Here is a 9,843-nt window from a genome sequence, read left to right as displayed (position 1 = left end):
TTTGTCCTTTCGAGCCACCCCTTTGAAATCTCCTGTTCAGTTCTTTTACTTCATCAATTCTTCCTTTTGCTTTAGCTGCTCGACATTCGAGAGTAAGTTTCAGAGTCTCCTCTGACATCCATCTTGGTCTTTTCTTTCTTTCCTATCTTTTCAATGACCTCTTGCTTTCTTCATGTATGATGTCCTTGATGTCATTCCACAACTCGTCTGGTCTTCAGTCATTAGTGTTCAATGCATCAAATCTCTTCTTGAGATGGTCTCTAAATTCAGGTGGGATGTACTCAAGGTTGTATTTTGGCTCTCATGGACTTGCTCTGATTTTCTTCAGTTTCAGCTTGAACTTGCACATGAGCAATTGATGGTCTGTTCCACAGTTGGCCCCTGGCCTTGTTCTGACTGATGATATTGAGGTTTTCCATCGTCTCTTTCCACAGATGTAGTCAATTGATTCCTGTGTATTCCATCTGGCAAGGTCCATGTTGGTGAAAAAAGGTATTTGCAATGAAAAAGTTGTTTGTCTTGCAAAATTCTATTATTCCATCTCCAGCATTGTTTCTATCACCAAGGCCATATTTTCCAACTACTGATCCTTCTTCTTTGTTTCCAGCTTTTGCATTACAACCCAGGTGCCTTATCTTCTGGTGCTATATCAGACAATATTCCACTGCTATTCATAATGTTTTCACTGGCTTATTCTTTTTAGAAGTAGACTGCCGGGTCCTTCTTCCTAGTCTGTCTTAGTCTGGAAGCTCAGCTGAAACCTGCCCTTCATGGGTGACCCTGCTGGTATCTGAATATTGGTGGTATAGCTTCCAGCATCACAGCAACACATAAGCCCCCAGAGTGCAACAAACTGACAGACACGTGGGGGATACACATTGTGGTCTGACTTCTTGGGGTGCTGCCTCTCAGACCCCAGATGCTCTACTGTGAGAAGCCCAACTTAGCCACATGAAGAGGCTACACGAAGGAGAACTGAGGTCCCCACCAACAGCCCAGGTGAGCTCCCAGTCAACATTAATTTCCCAGCCATGTGAGTGAGCCACCTTGGAAATGGAGCCTTCAGCCCCAGTCAAGCATTTCAGCAGTGACCTGAAAAGACCCTGACACACAAGAGGCACCCAATCAATATTTTTATAAATGAATGCCCACCCTCTAGCTATACTAGTTTCTCTGAGCAGGATAGTAAATCTTATGATCATTATTAGTAGTAGTAAACATTTATATAATGTTTACTACATGCTAGATATTCTTCTAAGTACTTTAAATGTATTTACTCATTTAGTCCTCACAGTAACCCTATGAATTAGGTACTATTATTAGCTCTTCTTACAGATGAGGAAACGGAGGCACAGAAAGATTGAACAAGTTGCTCGCGGCCGAGCCAGCATTCAAATTCAGGGAGTCAGGCTCCTGCATGCATATCCTTAACTACTACACTGACTCTGCCCTAGGTCTGGTAGTGCCGTTGCTATTTGGAGCAACAACAAAGTAAGTTTACACAGCAGAAGATGACTAGCAAGGAGCATGCTTCTGTCACAGCTGTGACTATACACATAGAAAGTTGCACATAGGGAGCAAGCTCCTGCTCCAAAATGCCAGAAGAATGAGAGTCAGATACGAGAGGTGGTAACACCCACCAGGAAGAAAGACCCTTACCCCCCGCAAATCTCAAGTCTGGCTGCTAAAACAACTGAACCTCAACTTGTGGGCTCAGCCAGCCCAGTCTTCCAACAGAACTGTAAAAATCCACCAAGTGTTTACTTTACTCAGCACTGAGTCCCTTTGTTGCTAGTCCTACTGTGACCTGTGGCTGGGCTTTCCTGATGCTCAGTGCAGAGACCGATGGCAAAGGTCCACCCTGGCACCCTCACCAGCCCTGCCTTTGCTCTGAGGGGCAGCCTGGATATGGGAGTCTGAACCTAAGCCAACAGTACTTTCAAGGTCACCAGCAGATTTGCCTCCCAGTTTCATGAGTGCAGTACTTTCTTGACTCAATACCACCACTCACACCACCAGCAAATGTGTACACACACACAGACACACACAGTCACAAATACCTCTGGCCTCACTCCCACATTTGGAGAAGACATGAGAAATTGAACATAAAAATATTGAAATGGCAGTTTAACCCAACCATAGAAGAAATATTCCATAACTGTATTGTTTGATAGCTACAAAAGGGGTATAGACTGGAAGGTAGGACTTCAGGTCCCGGTAATCAGGGGAGCCTTTCCAGTGGGAGTCTTTCAACAGGGTCTTCTCCATACAACATTCATTCAGCAAACAGTTCTTGAGCACCTGCCAATGTCAATGACTGGGCTAGGTGCTGGAGATAAAATGTTGCTGTTAAGCTATGATCATCAAGACAGCCCTTCCACCCTGAAGCATTGCTTTAACTGCCTGAATCCCATCAGGCTCTAAGAGGCATCCCTGCGAACTGGTCACCCTGTAGGGGATGCTGTCAAGGACACTGCTTCTCACATCACTTAATGTTCTCTTTATAGGCATCCCTGGGAGACATTCCAATCTGATCTCAGTTCCAGGAATAGTTTTACTTCTCCAGAGTAACAGGTTTGTTTTTTATGTATGGGCACCATGAATTATGGGACCAATGAGACTGTCAGCTTAAGAGACAAATTCATGACCCAGCAGTAGCATTTTTAGCCTCACTCCAGCCTATATTTTGTTTCTACCCATGTTTTTATTTCTTCATCCTCCCCGCTTTTAACTTATGCCATTTTATTGTGTTTTTTAATATCCTTGGAAGTGGCCATGAACCCTTTCTGGAAGAAGACATGTCTTCAATGTTTATAATACAATATACACATTATAGAAATGCTGTGATAGAGGTGTGTCCACAGGGTGATGTAGGAACACAAGAAGGGCTTACAAATCAGTCAAGTGGAGTAGAGAAGACCTTGCATGGGAGCCACTGCTTAAACTGAATTTTTTTGTTTTGTTTTGTTGAGGATATTGTAGTTGATTCACAATGCCACAATTCTCAAACAAAATTAAATTGTTGCCAAGTACAAGAAGAGACTAAAAATATGTCTTTCAGAATAGATTTTGATGTCATGTCATGGATTTATGGGACACCATAGAAATTATTTATAACGAATTGAAGCTACTTGCACAAGAGGTTTCTTTCACCAATGTTTTTCTGACAAAGATTATGGGGGAAAACAATTCATATATGTGCACAGAAGGAAATTCAGATGAAATCTCAATCTTAAATTACAAGATATTTGATAAAGTGAGGAAAAAATTAAGGTAATTATCTAGAAGATGTATATACCCAAAATGTTATCAACTGAATTATTCAAATAAATGATATCAAACAGGATTTAAGAGTTTTAATTATTTAGGTCAGGTGTCTCTGATTTGGAAGGGATATTAAAAGTCACTTGCTTCGATTTCATTCCTTTGTAGCAGTATTCTTAACTCGTCGTTTCACCTTGCAAATATATCTCCAGTCTTGGAATCTCCCTTGGTTGTGTGATTGCTTGTGTGAAAACAGAAGGAATAGCTGCTGACACATTGTTTTAAGTGTGCTGAATCAGCAAATTATTTTTAAATAAACTCAATTTACATCCCCCAACACACACACCTTTTTTTCTTCTTTTTCTAAGAAAGAGCGCCAGCAGAAATTCATGTTGACAAACTGCATACAGAGGACCTCAAGAAATAGGTCGGGATTTTGTAGGTGAAGCACTCCACAATTTACAAAAATCGACAATAAACCTGTTTGCTGCCCGTCCTTCCACTCTTCAATAGTATGAAAAATGACAACCAACTTCCTTCAGGTTTAAAAAAAGAAAGAAAAAGTAAACCAGATGTGATGTATCCCATGACTTCTTTCAGCTTTCTGCTAGGCCTGGCGGTTTAAAGGGAATACTCTCTGTCCTTGCATTGGGGAAACTTGTTGACTTTTAACTTTGACTGAATGGAATGCATTACTCTTTTTTTCCCTCTCTCCACATTTATTAAAAATTTTAAAACAGAAACAAAAACACATAAAATCAAAATTACCTGACAAGCGCTCACTGCTAAGAAGAAAGGCTACTCTGGACTCAGCTATTAGTCAATGTTTTAAATGTACCCGGAATTTATTGTATCAGATACAGTAAGACACACAGGCTCAGAAATGACTATCATGAAAGAAGCAGTTTATTATATTCATAGTTCCCTGGGGAGAACACAGCAGGCCACAGGACAGGGCCACACTGGGAGCTGAACATGGGGACAAAGTAACAACAAGCTGGAATTGTAGGAAAGGGCTTATGTATGGCAAGCAGGGTGAGCTTAGCTAGGTTTCATGGGCTTCCTGGGGTTTGGGCATTTTTAATAATTCTGCAGGCTCTGAAGGCATAGCAGCTGTTCCTAGTTGTTAGGTACCTGGCCCCAAGGCTATTAGGGCAGGTGCATAGTGGCCCAAGAGTGTGAGAACTCAAAAAGGGGAGTGAATAGAGGGTGGACTTAATCAGCTGCTCAAGAAAGGCAGTGACCAGCCTCTGGCCAGGACCTCAAAACTGTCAAGACAACATTTTCAAAAGAAAACACTGTACAGGTAGTCCCAAACTTAGAACTGGGGTCTGTTCTGACAATTCCATCATAAATTGGTTTTGATGTAAGCCAAATACCTTTTTTTTTTTTTTTTGGTTTTCCTTTCTAGCGTTTTATTATTAGTATCTCTATCAATCCGATCTTTGTCTTTGGGGGCTGGCGTGAGAATGATATAACGTCAGCAAATAACAAATAGCATAATAACATCAGCCAATTATGCGCTGCAACATGTAGTACATATTACTAATGATAACATGTACAAAAAAAAAGTCATGAGTAAGTGCCAAACCAAAAACCCACTGCTGTCGAGCTGATTCTGACTCATAGCGAGTCTATAGGACAGAGTAGAACTGCCCTGTAGAATTTCCAAGGAGCGTCTGGCGGATTCAAACTGCTGACCTCTTGGTTAACAGCCGTAGCACTTAACCACTACACCACCAGGGTTTCTGTCACACGTGCAGTTTATCATATTTTGAATACACTGCAAGTTGGGGACTACCTACCTGTATTAAAGTTACTCTGATGTCTCCTGCCAGCTGGGCACCAACACACTGAATTGAGTAGAGCTAGGCCAAGTGCGTCAGAGCTCTCCAGCAAGCAGCTGGAGAACTCATAAACACATGTGTTCATTCAGAATGGATTTTTGGAAACTTTTTATTATGGACATCTTCAAACCTATACACACAAGTAGAAAGAATGGTGTAACTGGCTTCCATATAGTTTTCACACAGCTTCAATAATTGTAAACATTTTCCAGTCTTGTTTCGTCTATATCCCACCAACAGTAACACTATCGATTTTTTTTTTAAAAACCATTCTCGCTCCTAACACAAGTAACAGTATCTTCATGTCATCTAATAATATCCAATTCTTATTAAATTTTCCCCAATGGTCTAAAAATGTCTTTTTATATTTAGTTTGCTCAAATCAGTATCCAAACAAGGTCAAAAATTGCATTGAACTGTTTTGCCTTTTAGAACCTTTTATTCTGTAGCAATCACCCTTCTACCCTTCATTCCCCCTTCCCCCCCCCTTCTGTTTATTTGGACAATGGGTCATTCGACCTGCAGAATGTTGTGTGTTCTGCATTTGGCCAATTGCTTCTTCACTGTGTCATTTAACTCGTCATTCTCCACCTCATGTTTCCTATAAACTGGTGTTTAGATTTAGAGGCTCGATTATCTTCAAGTTCAATTTTTCAGGCAAGAATATTTCATAGAATGATGCTAAGATTCATCTGTGGATTCTGATAGTATCAGCCTGATTCCTCCATTTGTAACCCATGCCCAATAGCTTCAGCACCATTGATAATCCTTGCCTAGAGCCATTATTTGAGGGTTATGAAAACGATGGCTTTCTAATTTCATCACTCGTATATTCAGGACCTAGTACTCTTTTAGAAAGAAAAGTTTTCTCTCTGCAACTAGGTGATTTCCCTGAAACAGTTCTTAAAAGTAAGTTATGATAAATTCTTGATTCTTCCCATTATTGATTAATTTTCAGAACGATGAGTTGTTGTCCTAGCTAACCAAAAGGTTGGCGGTTTGAGTTCATGCAGAGACACATCAGAAGAAAGGCTTGGCGATCTACTTCCCAGCCCAATGGAGCACAGTTCTGCTCCGACACACGTGAGGTTCCTGTGAGTCAGAACTGATTCAAGCGCAACCGATAACTACTGTTGGGAGTGACAAGTTACTAGTTCAAAGCTTGAATTGGGAGGGGAAATTTTATACTTTTTTCAAGTTTAATGTTTAGCAAGTTCTACATTTACATGGATTAAGAATTATAAAAAGGCATATTGTGACATGTCTCCCTCTCACCTGTCCCCTCCCCCCAGCACCCAGCTCTCACCACAGGCAACCATGTTATAAGTTTTTGTGTATCCTTCAGAATTATCCCATGCACATTCAAGCAAATAAGTATACAGTTTTTCTTTTTCTTAGCCAACTTTTATGCCCATTATTTCATTCACTTAATATATGAGCCTGCATATTTTAAAAGTATTTTCTGTATCAGGTTTCGTTGTCTTCTTTATTTTGGTGGTCTCAAGAGGTTATCTTCATATTTGCATCACACTTACATTGTTCTCAAAATTGTGGAAATTTCTGTTGGGTCCCTGAGGCAAAAAGAAACACTAAACATGGTAATATTTATTGTAGAAACTCTTGGGTGAAGTGATTTGACATACATCATTGTTGTTGTTGTTAGTACCATCAAGTCAGTTCCAACTCATAACAACCCTATGTACAACAGAACAAAATACTGCCCAGTCCTGTGTCAACGTCACAATTGTTGCTATGTTTGAGCCCACTGTTGCAGCCACTGTGTCAATCATCTTGTTGAGGGTCTTCTTCTTTTAGGCTGACCCTCTACCAAGCATGATGTCCTTCTCCAGGGACTGATTCCTTCTGATAGCATGTCCAAACTTCGTGAGATGAGGTCTCGCCATCCTCATTTCTAAAGAGCATTCTGGCTGTACTTCTACCAAGACATCATACGATTCTTATTTCATGTGCTTAATCAATGTTAGGTTCACAAATACATAAATTCATGTTACAGTAAGGTAGGAACTTTTAGACAATTGTTCTATAACACATGAACACTATTATCTACTGATTTTATTGTTTATGCCTATTTCATGCCTTCACACTTGCTGGTCTGCCCGGTAAACCCATCTGTATGTTGTATGGCTCTCCTACTCAGCAGTCCAATACGCTCCCTTTACTAGCAGTTATCACACTGAACTTTTTTTTTTGTACTCTTTTTAATAGTGCTTTAAGTGAAAGTTTACAAATCAAGTCAGTCTCTTACACAAAAATTTATATACACCTTGCTATGTACTCTTGGAAACCCTGGTGGTGTAGTGGTTAAATGCTACAGCTGTGAACCAAGAGGCTGGCAGTTCGAATCCGCCAGGTGCTCCTTGGAAACTCTATAGTGCAGTTCTACTCTGTCCTATAGGGTTGCTATGACTCAGAATCGACTTGATGGCAGTGGGTCAGTGGGTTATGTGCTCCTAGCTGCTCTCCCCCGAATCAGACAGCACACTCCCTCTCTCTACCCTGTACTCCCTGTGGAGATTCAGCCAACTTGGTTTCCCCTCAGCCCACTCACCTCCCCTCCAAGCAGGAGATGCCCACATAGTCTCATGTGTCTACTTGAGCCAAAAAGCTCTCTCCTCACCAGTATCATTTTCTATGTTATAGTCCAGTCCAATCCCTGTTTAATGTCTTAGTTATTTAGTGCTTCCATAACAGAAATACCACAACTGGGTGGCTTTAACAAAATTTATTTTCTCAAAGTCTGGTAGGTTATATCCGCCAGACGCTCCTTGGAAACTCTATGGGGCAATTCTACTCTGTCCTATAGGGTCACTATGAGTCGGAATCAACTCCACAGCACTGGGTTTGTTTGTTTCGTTTTTTTTTTTAGTAGGTTATAAGTCCAAATTCAGGGCATCGGCTCCAGGGGAAGGTTCTTTCGGCTCTGGAGGAAGGTCCTTGTCCTCAATATTCCCTTGGTCAAGGAGATTCTCAGGTGCAGTGACCCTGGGTCCAAAGGACGCACTCTGCTCCCTGCTTTCTTGGTGGTATGAGGTCCCCAACTCTCTGCTTGCTTCCTTTTCATCTCTTGAGAGATAAAAGGTGGTGCAGGCCACACCCTGGGCAAACTCCCTTTACCTTGGATCAGGGAGGTGACTTGAGTATGGGTGGTGTTACAATCCCACCCTAATCCTCTCAACATAAAATTACAATCACAAAATGGAGGACAACCACACAATACTGGGAATCATGGCCTAACCAAGTAGATGCACACATTTTTGGGGGGACATAATTCAATCCACGACATCTGAAGACTTGGTTTTGGGAATGGTTCCAGTCTTGGGCTAACAGGTCTGGGGCGAACTTTTTTATGTCTCTAGTTCCCTTACTATGTGGTGAGCTCCTTGAGGGCAGGGACCATGACTTAGATAATTGTTTTATCATCAGGCCCTAGCACACTCCCAAGGAGCCCTGGGGGTGCCACATTTAAGCACTCAGCTGCTAACTAAAAGGTTGGCAGTTGTAAACCACCCAGTGGCTCCACGAGAGAAAAACCTGACGATATGCTTCTGAAAAGATTACAGCCAAGAAGGTCCTATAGAGCAGTTCCACTCTGTCACATGGGGTTGCTGAGTCGGAATTTTCTGGACAGCACCCAACAACAGCACCCTAACCAAAAAAAGCCAAACTCACTGCCATTGAGGCAATTCTGACTCATACTGACCCTATAGAGCAGAGTAGAACTGCCCCATAGGGTTTCCAAGGAGCACGTGGTGGATTCGAACTGGCGACCTTTTGGTTATCAGCAAGCTCTTAACCACTGTGCCACCAGGGCTCCAACAGCACATTACCTGGCAATATTAGATTTTTAGTGTTGGTTTAAAGAAAAAAACTATACACCATAGATGATAATTCAGAAAGCAACATCTAAGACCAGAAAATTAGCTGCTGTTCAGGCAGAGCAAACAGTACACAGAAGTGAAACAGTGCATTTGGAACCTGACAGCTCTGGTGACTGGTATGCAGTTTAAATAAACAGAGAATGATGAGGTAACCAGGGACATGCTTCCAGGGTAAAGTTCAAAAAGATAACACCTAGCGTGGAAGATGTTTCCCAACTTGCTCTGAAGCCTCACCTCCAGCTACTCCAGCCCATTAGCTCTGGCTATATCCAATTACTCGCAGTTTCCAAAAGACACACTTCTTCCACACATCTCAAGGCCTGCCTTTGTGCTTTGTCCTTTGCTGGGAATATTCTCCTCCCTTCTTCAAAACTCAGCTCAACTGTCACTTTCCCGGGGACGTTTTCCCTACTCCATCAGTCTAATATAGACCCCTCCTCCCCTGCTGACCTGCCTCTTGCTGTTATAGTTCAATGACTTCTCCGGCTCCCTCACTAAAGACTAAGTGTCGTGGACCAGGCTTTTCCACCTTTCCATTTTCAGCTTCTCCGGTGCTAGATATTCACCATATGTTTGTTTATGTAACTGAATAACCCAGGCCCCTATTTTCCATTATGCCCTCGTCCCAAAATTTGAAAGCGCATGAGCTCACTTTATAGACTGTAGATCCAGGTTCACATACTAACAGAACCTGAAATTCAGATAAAGTCATTAGAACAACTTTTTACATTTAGCCACTCTCGATGGTACTGCGTCCCCAGCTAGCCAAACCAGGTGAAAGCCTGGCCAGAGAAGGGCTCAAGGCTCTCAGCTTGCGCCAAGACATCCTAAAC

Source organism: Loxodonta africana, chromosome 9, assembly GCF_030014295.1.
Source record: "Loxodonta africana isolate mLoxAfr1 chromosome 9, mLoxAfr1.hap2, whole genome shotgun sequence".
Taxonomy (NCBI): Eukaryota; Metazoa; Chordata; class Mammalia; order Proboscidea; family Elephantidae; genus Loxodonta; species Loxodonta africana.
The sequence above is the reverse complement of the archived record's forward strand: the minus strand, read 5'-3'. Positions refer to the sequence as shown.